This window comes from Panthera pardus, unplaced genomic scaffold (genome assembly GCF_024362965.1).
Source record: "Panthera pardus isolate Hobbes unplaced genomic scaffold, ASM2436296v1 HiC_scaffold_16, whole genome shotgun sequence".
Taxonomy (NCBI): domain Eukaryota; kingdom Metazoa; phylum Chordata; class Mammalia; order Carnivora; family Felidae; genus Panthera; species Panthera pardus.
Window position 1 is genome coordinate 59,657,891 of NW_026526721.1, and position 20,789 is coordinate 59,678,679.

General features: G+C 36.4%; 1 protein-coding gene across 4 annotated transcripts in view; it reads left to right on the forward strand.

Annotated features, from left to right (window-relative positions):
* The first annotated feature begins 19 nt into the window (after window positions 1-19).
* Window positions 20-20,789, forward strand: part of ATP6V1A (ATPase H+ transporting V1 subunit A) — a 61,734-nt gene continuing 40,964 nt past the window's right edge. The window contains exons 1-3 of one of the 4 annotated variants that reach the window (XM_019448409.2): window positions 148-703; window positions 17,273-17,324; window positions 18,260-18,355. The gene's annotated coding sequence lies outside the window, so the exon portion shown is untranslated. Of the gene's footprint in view, window positions 35-147; window positions 704-17,272; window positions 17,325-18,259; window positions 18,356-20,789 lie in introns of those variants that run through there. The other 3 variants (XM_053903352.1, XM_019448408.2, XM_019448407.2) reach the window with 3 other exon arrangements.

Consider the following 20,789-nt stretch of genomic DNA (forward strand, 5'->3'; position numbering starts at 1 on the left):
CATCCCTTACGACACTACTTGTGGGGCTTGCCCGGTAGGCCCTGGCGGTAAAATCCGGATTTTTCCACCCCTCCCTCTCTTCTCTCACTTTAGCCAGATCTACCTTTCTCGACCCCGTTCTTCCAGTGGGTAGTCTCTAGAATGACCTTCAAACACTGTCTCCTAATAAGATTTTATAAAGATTGTTCTTCTAAATGTAAAGAAATCTGGGGTAGACTCAAACTAATGAGATGTTTTTAAGACTAGCGTAATTAACAATCGGCCAGATAATTTGGCCTCCGTCCAGCACGATCCAAATTTTGAGATCATGTGATCGCCTGGGATTAAACCTGGGATTTCACCGGCCAGCCACTGTGGGACAACGCTATCGCTATTTCCGGTCCCTAGATCGTAGCATAAACGTCACTTCCTTAGCAATGCACTTTAACCTGTTTCACGCCGCCTGCTACATTACAGTTTACGACGTAGTCTTTGTGATTTTTTGTGTGTTTTTTTCTCTAATCGCAAGAACATTAATGTTCCAACGATCCGCAAAAATATAAGCCCCCAAAATGCATCACGCCCGCCTGGGACGGCGGGGCGGAGCTCGAGGTCACGTGACTGTCTAGGCCCGCCCCTCTCTGCAGCTGAAGATTTCCCCTCCCGCAGTGACAGAGCCTCTGCTCCGTGATCGGTACTGCTTCTGCACCTCGCGCCCGGGCAGGTGAGCGGCGACCGGTAATCGGTGACTGGTGGGGATAGGACAAGGGGTGGGAAGAGGAAGAGAAGGGAAAGTGTGAACGGAGGCCTCAGTTGTCCAGGGCTTCTTCCCCGCTGTCATCCTGCACTGACTGGGAGCTCTTTTCTCCAGTTCTCCTGACCCTCGCTTCCCCTACTGTGGTCGCCCCCGCATCCTAGGAGTGAGATGTCCACCTTTCCTGGGGTTGGGGATGAGTGCGGCCATTATGGTTCCCTACTTGGAGTCAGGGGCTTACTGTAGTGGTTTTGGTTCAGCCATTTCTCAGGGTCTGCAGTAGTCTTCAGGTCCTGTTTCCGAAAGCCCATTCTTTGGCAGAGGCCCTACTCTGTATCTTCAGCCGCCGGCTGGGGAGCCGGGGAGGTAGGAAAAACCCTGGAGGCAGAGGCGTATCCGATGAGACAGGCTTGGGAGAGAATGTCACTGATGTGGCCCTCACTGCGGAGTCACTGTAAAGCTTTCTTCCGAATGTGCTTTCTCAGTCATTCTGAGTTTTTTATCTGACATCCCTGCGAGAGGCGTTTTGTAGATGTTCACGTACTTTGGTTGGGCCTGGAAGGGCCTTTTACCTTTCTCTTCTCTGATGTTATGGTGCAGGAAGGGAGAAAATAGTTGAAACAATAAAGATATACTATCTTCAAAACAGGAGGTGTTGGTAATGCGACAGTCTCAATTGAATGGCGAGTTGTTGAAAGATGATGGTGTTGCGGCTTCTTGCTCTACAGGAGACCCAGACTAGCTTATGGGAAAGTGACTAGGTTTCCCCGAACGGGAAGTAATTCTTGAGAAACTGATGGGTTGGAAATATAATTAAACCAAATGTATTTGACCTGAAACTTAAAGGTAGGGAGGTTAAGTCGAGATATTGTTTACTTCATATTTTCAACCTTTGACATTCTTTTTTTTGCCATTTCTCCCTAAAATCCTACTTAATCGCCACTCCCAATCAATTCCTTGACCAGTAATAAATTTATATTAAGTAGCACTTGTATTCCCTCTTAGCTTTCCCTATTGTGTAACTCCAAGGGACTTCTTCAGATTTTGATGAATAGTGTTTTGTGAAAATGCAGAAACTATTTTGCTTAGGTTTTGCCCAACCCAATGTAATCCCATTTCATATGTAATGTAGTAACCAGTGTTTTGACCCCAAACAGTGTGATTTAGGGAAGAGTGTTTTTCAGTTTGGGGTTAAACTCTTTTATTTACACCTCAAACTCAGGAAATCTTCTAGTTCTTTTAAATTGAAAGGCCTTACAAAAAATGACAGATTTGATTTTTAAAATTTAAGTTACACTTTTTTAAAATCTGAAAAGTCATATTCTCTATTAAACCTTGTAATTTTCTAGTCAGTGTAATGGAAGAATCCATTAAAAAGCTGAAAAGTGAGAAAGATGGAATCTGTTTTTGAGTAGTGGATGTGAATGGTTTTGGTTTTTTATATCATCCAAATTCTCTACAATAAACTGATTTTGTTAAAGTGAACAAAAGGTTAAAAATTCTAGCATAATATTAATTTATCAAAATATTTTTATAGTAATTTCAAAATCGAAAAACTGATCTATGGATGCTTCTTGCTAGAAAACTTAACTTTAAAAATGTTTTTTGCTTTCCCTAAGTAATAAAGAAGACCACTATTCTGATTTACAGTTTCAGCATTTGGTGCTATTTTCCTAATCTATTGGTGTGTTTATGTAGCCATGCCTGCTACGAATATAAATATAGTTCCATCCATTAATTTGCTCCAGAGTGAAGTTCCCTGATCTCTAGAGGAGAGAAAAACATAAGCAGTGTTGCTTCATTGGCCAGGTGACATTCCACCAAATAGGACACATTTTTTAAGAGCCCCAGAAGTCCAAACCAGTCCTGTCTGGGTGAGACCAAAGTAGGAAAGAGAAAACCAGCTAAAGAGCATTGAGTACTAGAGGAGAAAATGTCAATATGAAAGAGGTTGTGAATGAGTCTGCAATTTTACCGCACAATTTCCCCAATTTTAGGGAACTATGAAAGCAGTAGCTTAGACCACTAATGAAATTGGAAGCAGGAATTGGTGACTAAATTGCTCCTCAAGTTGAATGTGAAAAAGAGCTTTAACATTATGCATAATTCACACAGAAACAAACAAGTGATTTGAAGCTGGGAAGACATATCTGAAACTAGCTTTATCAGTTTATGAGTATTACATGGAGAAGCCTTAACATTCATTAGGGAATTGTGCTGTAGTCCAACAGTAAATGACCCACAAGAGTTTCTGTGTTAAGGTCCCTGACACTGCTTGTGTGCTTACTCTGAAGTCTTTCTTATATTTCACTGCCTTTGTAGATTATCACCACCACCAAGAATGTGTTTTCTCCCCCTATTGGCAGAACTAGACATTTGGTCCTATAGACTATTACACAATATTTTCTATTCTGTTTTCACTTTTAGCACATTGTATTTAATTACTGTTGTCTGGGCTTTCCTTTAGTAAACCATAAAGCTCCTAGGAGTTCAAGGATAGTGTCTCTACAGTTGTGTCTTCAGAACCAGGATGCTGAAGTACCCGATGGGTCCTTAGTAAATTGTTTATTGAATGAGTGACAATTGAACGGGAAGATTAAACTATTTTTAAACCTGTTGCAAATCATAGCTCCTTCTAAGGTTGTGCACTAGGTATTAGTTTTCAAATATAAATTGGTAATAATAACCATCTAAATCATGGTCAGAGGAATGGAGATAAACCAGATAGGTTTTATTAATGCACTGACCAACTTATTTTCACAGCATATGGTTACTAATAAGTATGGTTATCATCCAAGTATGAAAGGGAAGGGAAGAACAGTGAGTTGTACTTAAAAATATGGTTTTCTGTTAGGCTACAAGTGTTATAGCACTAGAGTTAAAATCAGAAGATCATCATTCAGCCCTACCGCTTTATTTACATGTTTTTTTTAAATAAAGTTGGGAGTAGGGGCTTAGAATTTTATACTTAGGAATTCTCCTCTCACAGGTATTGTGAGTTCAAGTGACATAAATCCTAGATAATCTATGTGAAAGTATTTTAAAAACTAGGTGGTATTTAAATGTAAAGCAATATAATGTAGGCTTTATGAGAATAGGTTTCCCAATCATATAGACCTGGGTGCATGTTCTGGCCCTACCACTACTTTAGGCTGTGTGACCTTGGACAATTTACTTAATTTAAGCTAAAGTGTTCTATAGATGTATATTCTTTTTAAGTTTATTTATTTACTCTGAGAGAGGGAGGTAGAGGGAGACAGAATCCCAAGCAAGCTCCACACTGCCAGCACAGAGCCCGATGAGGAGCTCGAACCCACAAACTGTAAGATCATGATCTGAACTGAAATCAAGAGTCGGACGCTTAACCGACTGAGCCACCCAGGAACCCTTAAATTTAAATTTTCTTATATTTATCTCATAAGTGCCATTAAATTAGATCATGAATGCAGGAAGCCTAGTACATACTTTGTAAATTTTGTTAACTTTACTCATGTCTGGCTTGGTTTTATGTATTGAATTTTTAAAGGAGACTTAAGACATCCTATAAATTCAGGAACAGGTTTGGGGGTGGAGAAACAAGTAGAATTTGAAATGATGCTATTACCAAAAAATAGAGGACCAAGAAAAATGTACTTACAGCAAAGATTCTAAAACAGATTTATCAATAGAAGCTGAGAAATATCAACATAAGTCCCATTATTTTGGCAACTGCAGTGACTTAATACTTTAGAGATTTTCCAAAGCTTATGTTTATTAATATTGGAATCAATTTAAGGAAGTAGTTCTTCTGTTTCTAAATTTTTAGTCCTACAGTGTGTTATAGAAATATGTTAAAATTGTATGGAGCTAATGGGGTGCCTGCATGGCTTGGTCGGTTGAGCGTCCGACTCGATTTCTGCTTAGGTCATGATCCTGGAGTTGTGGGATCCAACCCCTTATCGGGCTGTGCGCTGAGCATGGAGCCTGCTTAAGATTCCCGCTTTCTCTTCCTCTGCCCCCCTCCCCAGCTTGCATTCTTGCTCTCTCTCTCTTTCTCTCAAATTAAAAAAAAAATTTTTTTTGTACAGAGCTATAGAGCAGGGACTTTGAGATTATGTTTATGTTTAAAAATTTTGCCTTTTACATGTTTTTATATCTTATTTTTATCCTCAGATGAAGTAGACAGGTATATAGAGAATATAATGGAGACATGAACTGAAGTGAAATATTCTCCCTTCTACATTGATGATTCACAAAGATTAGTGGCTTTGTATTGGAAAAAAATATCAGTAAATTAAATAATAATTGAAGTATAGTTATCATGAGTTTATGTTTCACCTTAATCCTGAAAAATTATTACTCATTTGTTCTAAGGAAAGATTTTATTAAGAGACTATTGAATTTTCTTTAATGTCAACTTCTGTATTTGGTGAAATAAATTGTCAGTGTTTTCCATTTAATTTCTTTTTGTAGAACCTTTTAAAGTTTTACAGTTCTGTTTTTTCCTCTTGTGAAATGGAACTGGCTCTGGTTTGTATAAGTGTATTCTTTTATGTATGTAGTGCATACATATTATATATAGTGTAAATAAATACATATATATTTTTTGTGAGTTTGTATTTATAAAGGTAGCTGGAATGAATGTATATTTTCACAGTATAGATTCTTCTTTTTACTTGAAACTCACAAAGCCATTTTTAAAATTAACTACTGTGAGTGAAATTAATGATTAATTTATTTGAAACTCCTTTTTATATTTGTAGTTATCTGTAGTTAATAAGTTTCACAACTGTCATTAGACTATTTTTAAAAATTGGTATTCATAGGTATTTTCAGATTTAACCTGCGATTTTTGTTGTTGGTTTTTATTGGTATCAATATAACTAGCTTCTAACAGTAAAATTTTCAGTTTTGAATCTTAATGTTACCTATAAAAACTATTGTTCTTTTGGGGCATTTGGGTGGCTCACTTAAGTATCTTGGCTCCTGGTTTCGGCTCAGGTCATGATCTCACAGTTTGTGAGTTCAAGCCCCATGTCAGGCTCCATGCTGACAGTGCGGAACCTGCTTGGGATTCTCTGTCCCCCACCCCCACCCCCCCCCTGCCCCTCCTTCACTTGCACTGTCTCTCTCAAAATAAATAAATAAACAAATAAACTTAAAAAAGCTATTGTTCCGGTGATAAACCTTTTTAAAAATTATACCTACAACATGTCATGTTTTCTTTCTTTTCTGAAAATTAAGTAAGCATATTTTATTGAAAATAAATGGTATGATGCAGAAGAGCTCCAGATATGTCTGAATGCTGAAAAGCAACCAGACTTTATGTTTTGTTTTAGTTATTTCTTAGTTAAATTTTTTAAATAGGAGTGTTATTTTATTATTTTTTTATTTTATCTTTTTTATTTGAAAGCGAGAGCAGGGGAAGGGGAGTGAGTGAGAGAGAGAAAGAGAGAGAGAATCCCAAGCAGTCTCCACACTCAGCACAGAGCCTGTGTGGGGCTTGAGCACCCACAACCCTGGGATCATGACCTGAGCCAAAATCAAGAGTCAGGCACTCAACCTGACTAAGCCACCCAGGCACCCCAATGGAGTGTTTTTTTAAAGTAAAATAGAGGGGCGCCTGGGTGGCTTGGTCGGTTGAGCGTCCGACTTCGGCTCAGGTCATGATCTCACGGTCCGTGAGTTCGAGCCCCGCGTCGGGCTCTGTGCTGACAGCTCAGAGCCTGGAGCCTGTTTCGGATTCTGTGTCTCCCTCTCTCTCTGCCCCTCCCCTGTTCATGCTCTGTCTCTGTCTCAAAAATAAATAAACGTTAAAAAAAATTTTTTTTTAAGTAAAATAGAGAAGACATTGGAAAATATTCATAAAATTCAAGAAACAGCATGATTAAAAAAAGAACTATGTAGTAGTAATTGTATATACTTATTGGAAAAGTTGGAAGAAAATGCATCAAAATAAGTGATTATCTCTGGATTAGGAGATTAAAGAAAGACTTAGAATTTATTACTTTACCTTTTGTATACTTGAGTTTCTACAATGAATAGTTATTGCTTTGGGCACTAGCATTTTCTTTTTAATTTGATATAAAGAATTAAGACATTTAAATAATGATTTCTTCTTAATTCTCTGAATATCTTAAATGAAAATGTTTCAACTTATCCAGATAACTGAATAAGTTATTTAATTTTATGGGTCCAGACATATTTTTAGGCTTATATAAGCACAGCAAAATTTTAAAAGCAGAAGTAAATCCTAGCATATAAAGCAATTTAATATCTGACAAAGTGATATTTCAACCCACTGGGAGAAAATGGTGCGTATATAATAAATATAACTGATATAACTTGTCTGTCTAGAAGAAAATAAAATTGAGCTGCTGCTTTGCAGCATACCCACACAAAACAATTTTGGAGGGATTAAAAGCTTAAATGTAAACAATAACATATTTAAAATATTAATCTATTGAATTTTCTTTATACATATAGTCTAGATGTGGTAGTTTTAAGTGGCAAAGATAAAGGACAAAAGGCGAATTGAAAAAAAAATGTTTGAAATAACAAATACAGAGTGTAACAGATAAAGAGTTAACACTTATAAGACCTATTGCATGTTAAGTAAAAGTCCACACAATAGAAACATGGGTAAGCATATGACCAGAACTTCATAGAAGAGAAATCCAAACATTCAGCATACTTAAAAGAAAATGTATAACTTCACTAGTAATTGATATGCTAACAATGAAATATTATTTTATGACTAGCAAAAATTATGTGGTAAACCTACTGCTCGTAGGGTTCTGCTTAGGTAAAGGATTTTCTCATAAGATGCTAGTGGAGATGTGAATTGTTACAAGTTTTTTTTTAGTAAATAATTAGGGCAATACCTGTTAATATTGAAAATATATGTTCTTCCATTCAACATTCCCACTCCATGGAATCTTTTCCTTAGAAATAAAAACACCAGGTGTGCCTGGGTGGCTCAGTTGGTTGAGCATCCGACTTCAGCTGAGGTAATGATCTCATGGCTCGTGGGTTCGAGCCCCCCGTGTCGGGCTCTGTGCTGACAGCTCAGAGCCTGGAGCCTACTTCAGATTCCGTGTCTCCCTCTCACTGCCCCTCACCCTGCTCGTGCTCGCTCTCGCTCTCTCTCTCTCTCTCAAAAATAAATAAACATTAAAAAAAAACTAAAAAAAAAAAAAAAAGAAAAACACCAGGGGTGCCTGGGTGGCTCACTTGGTTGAACATCCAACTTCAGCTCAGGTCATTATCTAATGGTTTATGAATTGGAGCCCCTCATCAGGCCCACTGCTGTCAGTGCAGAGTCCACTTCCAATCCTCGGTCCTCCCTCTCTCAAAAATAAAAAAAAGAATAAAAAGAAATACCAGTAACCAAGCATGCATTTAGGTGAATGTTGATTGCAGCAATGTTTTGTAGTAGCAAAAGCCTGGGAACAAAGGGAATGCCTGTCAATAGGGTATTGTTGTATAAATCATGGCACAGGCATATCATGGAATATTTTTGCAGTTATTAAAAAATGGGAGTTAAATCTATACTGATGAGTTGAAAGGATCTCCATCATGTATCTTAAGTAACAAAGGCAAAGTTAGAGAAATGTATATAATGAGATCCCATTTTTATAGAACAGTTGAAAAACACTTTGAGTTTTGTATATGCTTGTACAGTTGTTAACATTGGAGGGAGGAAATAAGCAAAAGAAAAAAGAAGGAAAGAAAAAAGGGTATCCACAATAACATATGTATGTAAAACTACCTGTTTGTGTGTCTACAAGATGAATTACAGGAACGGATAGTCACCAGAATGTTTAGCAGCCATCTCAGAGTGGTTGGATGGGCATTTCAGGTGATTTTTACTTTTTTCCTTACAGTTTCCTATATTATGTGTTTTTATTTTTACAACAAATATGTAGTGTTTGTTATTAGAAAAAAAAACTATTAACATTTTATTTTTTTAATGTTTTTATTTATTTTTGAGACAGAGAGAGAGACAGAGCAAAAGCTGGGGAGGAGCAGAGAGAGAGAGGGAGACACAGAATCTGAAGCAGGCTTCAGGCTCTGAGCTGTCAGCACCGAGCCCAATGTGGGGCTCAAACTCGTGAACCACGAGATCACGACCTGAGCTGAAGTCGGACAGTTAACCTCCTGAGCCGCCCAAGCGCCCCAAAACTATTAACATTTTAAAAAATAAAAGTTCTGATAGGTCAAAGAAGGAATCAATAAGGGGGGAAATACCACTTGACCAGAAATGGCAAATGTCTGAAATATTTTTTGCCTTAATTAGTGTGATGTCTGAGATGAAAGTGTGTTATTTATCCTGATAACACCATAAATTCTCCTTAATTTTGTATATGTGATAACCATTGGGTATCCAGTAAGAAATTGTCATTAAAAATGTGTAGGAAAATCATAGGCATTAACAGATCGGGTTGCAAATAAACATTTTGTTTTAGTTAATAAAAACAAAACAAAACAAAACCCTAGGTACATGAGTAATTCTCCTTAGGAAGGCTTCAAATAAGAATGTCTTTTTTCTTTTCTTTTTCTTTTTTTTTTTTAAAGTAAGCTTCACTGCCATTGTGGGGCTTGAACTCATGACCCTGAGATCAAGAGTCACATGCTCTACCCACTGAGCCAGCCAGGCGCCCCTCAAATAAGAATGTCTTTAAAGAGGCAAAATTAAAAGTATTTACAATTATTTAATACTTTATTTCAGTTCTTTTAAGAGGCTGAACTTAAATCATTCAGGCTGTGATAGAACATGGCAGCTGCTTTAGAGTTGGATTCCTTGCATGTATAAAGCATCTGTATTTGTTTCTTAGGTTGATACTCTTTGTTTTCCTCTTTTTGTTACCAATATTATTAACTTGATTGTATATATGTTCTTTATTGCAAACTGTACAAATTCTTTTTGAAAAGAATTGGGTTATATGTAAATAAAAAGTAATTTTCAAGTAGTATTGAGAGGCAATACAGCAAGGAGGTTAAGGACCTAAGTACTGAAGACAGACTGGGTCACATCCTGGCTCTGCTGCTTCCAAACAGTGTGACTTTGGGGAAGTTACTTTTATCTTTCTGCATTTTTCTCAGCTTTAAAATAAAGATAATAAGAGTATTTACTTCATTAAGTGTTGTGAGGATCAAAGTAATATAAGAAAAGTGATTAGGCCTATTGGCACATAGTAAGATTTATATAAATGTTTGTCATTATTAGTTACTGTACTCTTTGCTCAGTTAAGTATATACAGTGTAGTTTTATTACTTGGCTTAATTGTTTTGGCACTCACTGAATCATCCAACAATATTTTTAATCAAGTTGAATGGATAGTACACGTACAAATGAGTAAAAATTATGTATTTATATATATGTGTGTTTTCTCCTTTTCTCCTAGACCTTATTCTTTTCTTACATGTATTTGTTCACGAATACATATTATTCTGGACCTTACGTTTTTTACTTAACAGGGGTATCTTGGAGATCTTTCCACATTCGTTCAGGTAAACCTGCATCATTCTTTTAAATTGTACTAATGTGTCGTCATTATCATCTGTAACATTTATTGAGAGCTTATTACTGATCCAGGCACTTAACATTTGAGTTACATTAATTCATAGAAACCTCACAACAACCTTATGCGATGGTTGTTACATTTCCCCCATTTAACAAATGAAGCAAATTAGGGATGGGGTAGTTAAATGCCCAACAGTGTCACACAGCTCGTAAGTAATAGGACTCAGGATTTTAACCCAGGGAGTCTCTTTCCAGAGATTCTATCTTAATGCTACTGATTATTATAGCCTCTTATCCTACCACAAGTTATGTAGTCTCTATTTTAGTGGACATTTCCAATCTTTTGTTGTAAGAAACAGTGCTATAATAAATATTTTGTTAATAGAATACTTTGTACACATAATTTCTAGAAATGGAAGAGCTGGGTCAAAGGATATGTACATTTCAAGTTTCGGTGTGTATGGCCAAATTACTCTCCAATTTAGCAATGCACAGAAGTTCACATTTGTCTTCGGTATTGTGCTAAAACCTGCCAAATCATTTAGCTTGAGTCTTTGGGAAGCTGAATAGCTAAAGGCCTTTACATTTAGCATCCCTGAATTATGAGTGATCTACCATCTTGTGATAGCATAGGTAACCTATCATGTGTAATCAATGTAACAATGTCAGTATGGGAACAAGGTATGACCTTTGGACTTCCTGTTACTTCCAAATAATGGTAAGTATTCTGGATATAAATTGAAATGCTGTTTATGTGATTTATACATTGAAATGCTATAAATCGTAGTTTGAATGCATATCATTGAAAGAGCAAAATGCTGCAATCATCAATGTACATTATTAAAAGTAAAATGCTATGATTGTTAATAATTATGGAAGTGCTTTCAAATAGTTAAATAGGGAATCAGATTGCCAATTATTAAGACCATTGAGAGTGTGATAGTTAAATGTACAAATAATTACATATTTTCTTGTGAAAAATGGGTTTTCAGTAATCTGCAAGTCCTAGTCTTAGGTTTTGCAGAATTAGGCAGTGGGGGGCTTTAGTGAGCAGTTACATCATCTGCAGATTTTTTTTAAATTTTTTTAATGTTTATTTATTTTAGAGCAAGAGAGACAGAGCATGAGTGGGGGAAAGGCAGAGAGAGAATCCAAAGCAGGCTCCAGCCTCTGAGCTGTCAGCACAGAGCCCAGTGTGGGGCTCAAACCCATGAACGATGAGATCACTACCTGAGCCAAAGTTGGATGCTTAACCAACTGAGCCAGCCAGGCACCCCCACGAATTGTTTTAAACACAATATACGTCTGCTCAATGTTCTCTATTTCATTTGTTTCAAGAAAGGGAAAAAATTATTATTAATTCAAAAAGCAGGCTGACTGACCCAAATTCTTTAATGTGATCCAAAGACACTTAAAATTTTGAGAGAGAGAAAGAGAGAGAGAGAACGTGCGAGTGAGTGGGGGAAGCGCAGAGAGAGGGAGAGACAGAATCCCAAGCAGGCTCCACACTGTCAGCAGAGCCCTACACAGAGCTCAAACCCACAAACTGTGAGATCATGACCTGAGCCGAAATCGAGGGTTGGACACTTAACCAACTGAGACATCCAGGTGCCCCTTTAAGTATTTTTTTTTTTTAAGATTGTGTTTTTTTTTTAAGTAATTTCTACACCCAAGATGGGGCTCAAACTTAACAACCCCAAGATCAGAATCACATGTTCTACCAACTGAGCCAGGCAGTTGCCCCCATAAGCTTTCATTTCTTATGGGTAAATACCAAGTAGAATGACTGGATCACGTGTGTGCGTATGTTTAACTTTTTAAGAAACTGCTAAATTTTTTCCCAAAGTAGTTGTATCATTTTACATTACAGCAGTATATGATAGTTCTAGTTCTGTGTCTTTACCAACATTTCCTATGGTAAGTCTTCTTAATTTCAGCCATTCTATTATGTATAGAGTGCCATTTTGTTGTTGTTTTAATTTGTCTTTCTAATGATGTTAGGCATCTTTCATGTAGTTATTTACCATCCATATATTTTTTTTGATGAAGTATATGTTCAAACCCTTTGCCCATCTTTTAATTGTGCTCTTTAAGTCCAGTTTTGGGGAGTTTTAAGATATATTCTAGATAGGTCCTTTATTACATTTATGCTTTGCAAATATTTTCGTGCAATATGGAACTTGGCTTTTTGTTCTAACAATGTTATGAAGAACAAAAAAGTTTTTAATGTCCATGAATTACAGTTTATCAATTTTTTCTCTAATGGATTGTGTTTTCAGTATTGTGTGTAATGAATCTACCTAGTCCAAGAACACAAAGCAAGGTTTTACATTTAGGTCTACCATCCGTTTTTAGCTTATTTTTTTAATAAGGTACAAGGTATGGCTTGAAGTACATTTTTTTAATGTTTATTTTATTTTTGAGATAGTGAGTGGGGAGGGGCAGAAAGAGAAGGTGACAGAGAATCCCAAGCAGACCCCACAGTCAGCAAAGAGCCTGATGTGGGGCTCGAACCCACGAACAGTGAGATCGTGACCCGAGCAGAAATCGAGTCGGACGCTTAACTGACTGGGCCACCCAGGTGTCCCTTGAAGTACCTGTTTTTTGCATTTGCATAGAGACTTAATCTACTACCACTTATTAAAAAACTATACTTTCTCCACTGATTTGCCTTTGTATTTTTGTCAAAAGTCAGTTGTCCATTTACGTCTGTGTTATATAGCCTTTTTGAGCTGATAAATGTTTATAGAATTTTAATAATACCAGACAGAACAGTGGAGATTTTATCTGTTCTTTGTAGAATGATTTTGTGTTCTAGCATTCATAATATTAAGTAAAATAACTGCTAACAGTATAACATTTTTAACTTATAGCATAAGTTTTTATATTAGAAGGTCATTCTTTGATGATGATATCTTGTTTCAGCTTTGGCCTCAGCTAAATACTGTTTTTTTTAGATCTTGGCCATTGGGCATTATGCCAGAATGTGTATTTAGTGCACTTCAAAGGAGTTATATCAGTTTTCACTCAGTGAATGAGCTTGCCTATTTCCCATACACCTTTTGCCAGTATTGTCACTGAGCAATGTTTAGTAATTACCTACTATGTGTCAGGATGCTTTACTTTGCAGTTAGGGGTACTCAACGAACAAAGCAGGTGTGGTCCCTGTTTCCCTGTTATTTACAGACTGGCAGTGGAGACAGATATTGAACAGCTCTGTTCACAGATTTTTAATTATACTGGTAGCAAGTATGTCAAAGGAGCGATATTGAAGGCTGTTGAGCACATACCAGGAAGTTAATTCCTTAGCAAACTGTGCTTTTGAAAATCTCTATCTGTAATTAAATCCTTCTCTTCCCACAGACAATTTAGTTAAATAACTCTGGTTGTTATTAATCATGGAATACTAGGCAAGCCACTAGAAATGCAGATTTCTTACCCTCTGAATTGGAAATGTCTGTGAACTTTTGACTAAAGTCATATCTTTAAATCCATGTTGAAAATGTTTTCCACCTATACTAGGCAGCATTCTTCTCCCTTCTGTGCACACTTTATCCTCTGGGTCATATTTTCATTATAGAGATTTTGTGAATTCCTGAGTTGAAGGTGAACCTGTTTATGGTGATGCTTTTTATAAACACTGGGTTAATGTGCCTTTGCACAGTTTGTGAACCTTCTATCCCTTCTATTCAAATCCATGAAATAAATGACAAGATGGATCCATCTGAATACATAAACATCATTTTATGACACAAATGTAATAGCATTTTCACTGCAACATTGTTGGTGCTGACTCTTGTATGTACATCGTTCTTAAATACATGTATTGTTTTTAGTTGGCCAGTTTGGCTGTTGGTGATATGTTTTCTTGGCAAAGCAATCCAGAAAATGTCTCATTAATTAACATTTAGAAGAGTGATATGGTAATTGTAGGCAGTTGTCAAGAGAATTTTCTAAGTATTTTGAGCAGTAGTTTTTTTTTAAAGTGGTTGCGAACTTCCTAGGTTGACTACTTTTGAAGGGGACAATTCTCTTGCATGACTGCTGACATTTTTTTTAATTGGTAAAGTCACTTCATCTGCAGTTTGTGTGAGACAACCTGTCCAAAATGCTCAGAGACCATGAAGGTTAAGGATCCTCTTGGAAGAGAATTTGCTAAGGACAGTCCTTGATACTGTGAACTTGGACATGCAGACTGTTTAACACAAGAAATTTAATTATTATGATTAAATACATTAGGGGTTGGGGGAAGACTGTAGGATTTCAGATAAACTAATGCTTCATTTTTGTTGTTAGATTTTAAAGATAGTTCCAGTTTTTCACTTTCGCAGCATTACATACATATGGAAATAAATACTTATCCATGTGTCAAATGTATTCCCAGAAGTTCAGTTTATAATCAAAGAGTTTGAACATTTTTAAGGACCTTGTTGCAGTTGCCAAATTGCTTCCCATATTTTTTAGAAAATAATGAACCCAAAGTGGCCTTTGTTTGATGGTTGTAGGTCATTCTTTTTTTTTCTTTTTTAATTTGAGAGAGAGAGAGAGGGAGCATGTGCATGGGGAAGGGGCAGAGACAGAGAGAGAGAGAAAGAATCCCAAGCAAGCTCCACACTCAGCATGGAGCCCGAGGCAGGGCTCAGTCCCACAACCCTGGGATCATGACCTGAGCCGAAATCAAGAGTCGAATGAATGTTCAACCAACTGAGCCGCCCAGGCACCCTGGTTATAGGTCATCCTTATGACCGTTAATCAATTCACCATCTCATTCTTTATCTACTTTTTATTTATTCTTGGAGTGTAGCCCTGTAATAATTTGATATTTTGTTGCTTTAAATCTGCACTGATCTAAAATATTAGTAATAATTTTTAATTGTGCATGTATTGGGGTACCTGGGTGGCTCAGTCGGTTAAGCGTCCAACATTGGCTCAGGTCATGATCTTGCCCTGCGTCACGCTCTGTGTTGACAGCTCAGAGCCTAGAGCCTGCTTCGGATTCTGTGTTTCCCTCTCTCTCTGCCCTTCCCCTGCTCACACTCTGTCTCTCTCTCAAAATAAATAAAGGATTAAAAAAATTTAATTGTGCATAAATTGAGTCAACAAGACAGTATGAAGGTCTTTTGAAATCTGTAGCAACTCAAAGGCTATCATTTTATCGGTTTAGAAATCTGTTTTTCTGTTTTTTAGTCTTTGTTCTAGTGAGGGTTGGCAAGTCTGACCTATCTAAATATTATTACACTGTATTTAGTTCTAATACCATATATGATTGTTTCTAGGAAATACTTTCTCCCCCCCACATTTTAGCAACTGAAATTAATGCCTGTCCTGCAGTTTCTGCAGTGTAATAAAAGAGTATGTAACAATTGATGGTATCTTAGATGGAATACGGTATTACTTCTAGGTAGGAGTGTATGTGTGTGAGAATTGCTCTTAGGTGACATCACCATAAAGAGTATCTTTATGGACTTTTAGTTGATTGCCTTACCTTGGCTTCCTCTAATCAATAACTTAAAATCAATAAAAGTGTACTAGCAAAGTGTAAAAAATAAAAATAGCAAAAAATGGGAAGCCATCTAGGTACCCAATAAGGAGAATTATTAGGTAAGCTATGGTATCCATTTAATAAAATATTACACAGTTTAAGATGATACTTGTGAATAACAGTATATGAAAATGTATTACAGTATTGATTACAATTTTTATCAAAAATTGTTTATGAGGAGATAAGTCAGTAATATTTAAGTGATGAGACTTTCCCTTGGATACTTTAAAAATTGCAAGCATACTGCTTTTGAAAATAAATTTTAAAGAAAAGTATAAGTATTAAAGGCTTTTTTTTCTTTACTGTTTATATCATTTGGCTCTCTTCTTGGCTGTTTACATCTTAGGTAAGTTAGGATATAAATTAAGGGACTTTCTTCTTGGACTCATTTCTTCTGAACCTAAAATTAAGAAAATGTTCTAAAAATTCACAAAAAGTCAAATGGGATGTTAATATTAGCCTCACTAGAGCTTTGTACCTCCAGTTTAAGAAATAAGAAAAATAAGATGGAATTTCTCACTCAGGTACTAGTTAGGTAGCTTCATTGTTCCAAATTTATGAGTCTATTAACCAGCAAGTTTCCACTACTATTCCCTGCTTTTAACAGTAGCAAAATTGAGTCTGTTTTTGTTAATATTCTTACTTGCTTCAAAGATGCTTATTTTCCTCTGAGATATGCCCATTTACTTTGCAGTTCATTAATATTTACTTTTTCTCCCTGCTGTTATAACCAGTTAGGTTTGTGTTATGAAGCTAAGTGTTAATAAAATACGGCATTATGCATTGTTCTTTAAAAATTAATTTTTTAGGAGATGGATATTTTAGGAGCAGTCAATTCTTGGTTGTTCTACTACTTACTCTTTAACTTTTGAATGATCTGTCATCTTTTTTTCATCTCTTTTCTTTTGCAAGAATATTAACCTTCGTAATTCTAACATAGACTCAGTTACTAATAGAAAATAGACACCCGTGGTTTTAAAAAGAGAGGTAATAGGGGTGCCTGGGCAGCTCAGTCGGTTGGGCATCTGGCTGTTGATATCTGCTCAGGTCATGATCTCATGGTTTGTGGGTTCGAGCCCCACATTGCGCTCTGCACTAGCAGTGTGGAGGCTGCTTGGGATTCTCTCTCCCTCTCTCTCTGCCCCTCCCCTACTTGCATGCTCTCTCTCTCAAAAATAAATAAACATTTAAAAAAATAATAAAAAGAGAGGTAATGAAGATTAAAACTGTTGGTAATATAAGGTCTTTTGAATTATTTGTTATGAAATGCCTACTTGTTAAAATCGGACTAAATCTGTGCTTCACCAGTTTATAGCACTGTTGTCTTCAGTGGGTTGTTTGGGTCTCAAAACCTATTTCCTAAGCAAACAATACCATCATCATAGGACTGTTGTTAAGTGTTAAATGAGATGTGCCCATTTTTTAACATAATGCCTGGAGTGTAATATGTGCTTAATGAATAGTAGTTGATATTATCTGTTTTTAATTTCAGACATTTTATCAAGTTACTGCTGTGCAAGGCACTTTGATGTTTGGAGGGAAGGGTAAGAAAATGATAAATATGCTCCTTGAAGGCAGGAATACTCAAATATGTTCATGTTATGGCTTACCATTTATCATAGGCTTCTAGCCTATAAATTCATACCATACAACTTATACAGTAAATACAGTATTTTGTGTTTTTAAAAAAATTTTTTAAGTTTATTTGGGAGAGAGAGAGTGTACATGCATGCATGAATTAGGGTGGGGGGAGGGGGTGCAGAGAGAGAGGGAGAAAGAGAATCCCAAGCAGGTTTCATGCTGTCAGTACAGAGCCCGATGTGCGACTCCATCTCAGAAACTTGTGAGATCACGACCTGAGCCGAAATCAAGAGTTGGTGCTTAACTGATGAGCCACTCAGGCACCACCAGTATTTTGGGGTTGTTTTGGCTAAAACTTTGGACTATCACACTCAATATAGTACAGTTTTACTTATTAAAAATTTGAAGTGAAAGGAATCTAATTGTTTATTTCTAGAAATCCTATAAAAATTGTTCATGGACAGGCCTGTCAACAAACCAAAAGCGTAGCTGATACAGTTTGAATTCTGTTTTCCACTGAAGTGTCTACCCTAGCTTTTATCTTTACTATTCCTTTTCAGGAATGCCTTTAGTTTGATAAATGGAGAGAGGCATGTGTGCATGTCCTCCAAAAGTTTCATTCCAATAGAAATAAATTTTACCTGATTCCATTAGTCCAGTTTGCCACCAGTAATTGTTTTGTACTTCTCTACTCTTTGGTTCCCACTTTTGTCTGCACATTTCCTCATTGTCCACCTCAGTAATTTTTGTAAACTATGTGAGTAATGACCTTATGTTTGCCTTTATTCTTAACCCTTGGTCTATTCATTGTTCTTTTTTTAAATAGCAATACGAAATATGTGTAACACATGAAAATATTTATTCTTAAAACTCTTTCTTCTAATGTTGATTAATTTAGTAGACCAGTAAAAGCAACAAAGACCCAGATGCAAGGTGGCCTGTCTGCTTAGGTTGGCTCCCTACAAGGTCCCAAGTTTGCTCATGTCCCGTGCAGGTGAGCACATCCCAAGCAAAAAATGTTTCTCATGACCTGTATCTTTTAAAGAGCAAAGAAATCATTTCCACAAGCTTTTCAACAGACTTGGCCTTACCTCTTATTAGAGAAAACATCATTACACACTCATTTCCCACCAGTCATTTGCAAAGGAACTGGAATTACTTTCATGGGCTTATCAAAATTTGAACCAATTTAGGGTTTTATTGGCAAGATACAAATGGAAATCTAGTTATGCATTGTCATCTGGTGCATAAGACTTTCTAATGGAGATACTAGGTGGGTTGATTAAGTAGAATGAGTAGGAAAGTGTTTCACAAAATGATTTAACACTGTACTCTAGAAATATAATGTTATTAGCTTATTACTATTATGCTATTGTTATGTTAATGTTATTAGCTTATTACTGTTACTTTGTTATGACTTATTCTGTAACTTTTTGACCAAGCATTAAGACTATCAACCTGATTTATTTTGCCTTTCTCTAAGAAGGTAAACTGTGTACAAAATTAAGTAGTATGTGTCTCAGGATTTTATATGTAAATAACATTGTCATGGAACCTTGGTATTTAGCCCTTACATAACACTTCATACTTGCCCCCACTAGCCACCAGTATTTCTGGAATGATGAAATTACCAGGTATAGTGCTTCAATCAGTAGCAATTTAGAGAGAACTTTATAAAATGGAAGAAACAGAAGTGACCCTCTAGTGTTGTGATTTGCTACTGCACTGTTCTGCAGTGTGGAGGAGAGACTGATGACTCATTAGATCAGATGGTTGCCTGTGCTAACTTACTGGATTTTTTCCCCTTCTATAGCAGGGTTTTGTTTTGTTTTTAATTTTTTACAAATATGGGTAGAAAACCCTACAATTTGTGACTATAGGAATCTTAGTTGTAAATTGCATTTACTTTTTATCCTTAAAGTAGGAATCGAGAAAGTAAAGACAAGGTTTTTTTTGTAATCGTTGAGTTGATTTCTCTGAGTGCAACCATGTATACCACATTGTTTTAATAAAAGCAGTTGCTTTTAAGGTAGATATCATGCTTTTTTTTTTTAATGTTTATTTTTGCGGGGGAGAGAGAGAGGACATGCTTCTACCAGCAAGGAAGGGGCAGAGAGAGGGAGACAGAAGAACTGAAGCAGGCTCTGTGCTGACAGCAGAGAGCCTGATGTGGGGGCCTGAACTCACAAATGGTGAGATCATGACCTGAGTTGAAGTCTGACGCATAACTGACTGAGCCACCCAGGTGCCCCTATGCTTTTATTTTTTAAATGATGGAAAGCAGCAAGAATAGCTGTATTTTGTAATAGGAAGGAGTTATTAAATAGCATATAAAACTTAATGTAGCATGAAATCATATCATGTTATTTTGGACATTATGGAGATTTGGGATAAGATTAACTTTCAGTGTAACGTAACTTGCGATGTAATTTGCTTATTTCAAGTTAAAATGTTGTCTTTTTAAAATGTTTATTTTTGAGAGAGAAAGAGTGTAAGCGGGGAAGGGGCAGAGAGAGAGGAAGACACAGAATCTGAAACAGACTTCAGGCTCTGAGCTGTCAGCACAGAGTCTGACATGGGGCTTGAACTCACAAACCACGAGATCATGACCTGAGCCAAAGTCGGATGCTTAACCAACTGGGCCATCCAGATGCCCCTAAAATGTTGTCTTATACATCTTTAAAAGCCTATGCTTTTTCACGTAGAGGCATAAGCATTAAATAATGAAACAGATTTTAATGTGGGTTTTTTTTTTAACTTATTTACTTAAATTCTTCAGATTCTATGTCTTCCTTTCTCTCTGCCCCTCCCCTACTTGCACTCTGTCTCTCTCTCAAAAAAAAAAAAAATAATAATAATAACCTTAAAAAAATTAACTTATTTACTTAAATTCAAGTTAGTTTTCATACAGTGTAGTATTGGTTTCAGGAGTAGAACCCAGTTATTCATCGGTTGCGTATAACACCTAGTGCTCATTCCAACAAGTGCCCTCCTGAGTGTCCATCACCCATTTAACCCATCCCCTCACCCAACATTCCTCCAGCAGTCCTCAACCTTTTGTTCTCCGTATTTAACAGTCTTTTATGGTTTGCCTTCCTCTCTGATTTTATTTTATTTTCCCTTCCCTTCCCCTATGTTCATCTGTTGTGTTTCTTAAATTCCACATATGAATGAAATCGTATGATATTTGTTTTTCTCTGACTGTCTTATTTAGCTTAGCATAATACACTCTAGTTCCATCCACGTTGTTAAAAATGGCAAGATTTCATTCTTCTTGATCATAGTATTCTATTGTGTACGTATATATATATATGTGTGTGTGTATGTGTGTATGTCACACATATATATGTATATATATATACACACACACACATACACACACACACACACACACACACACACACCACATCTTATTCATCCATTCATCA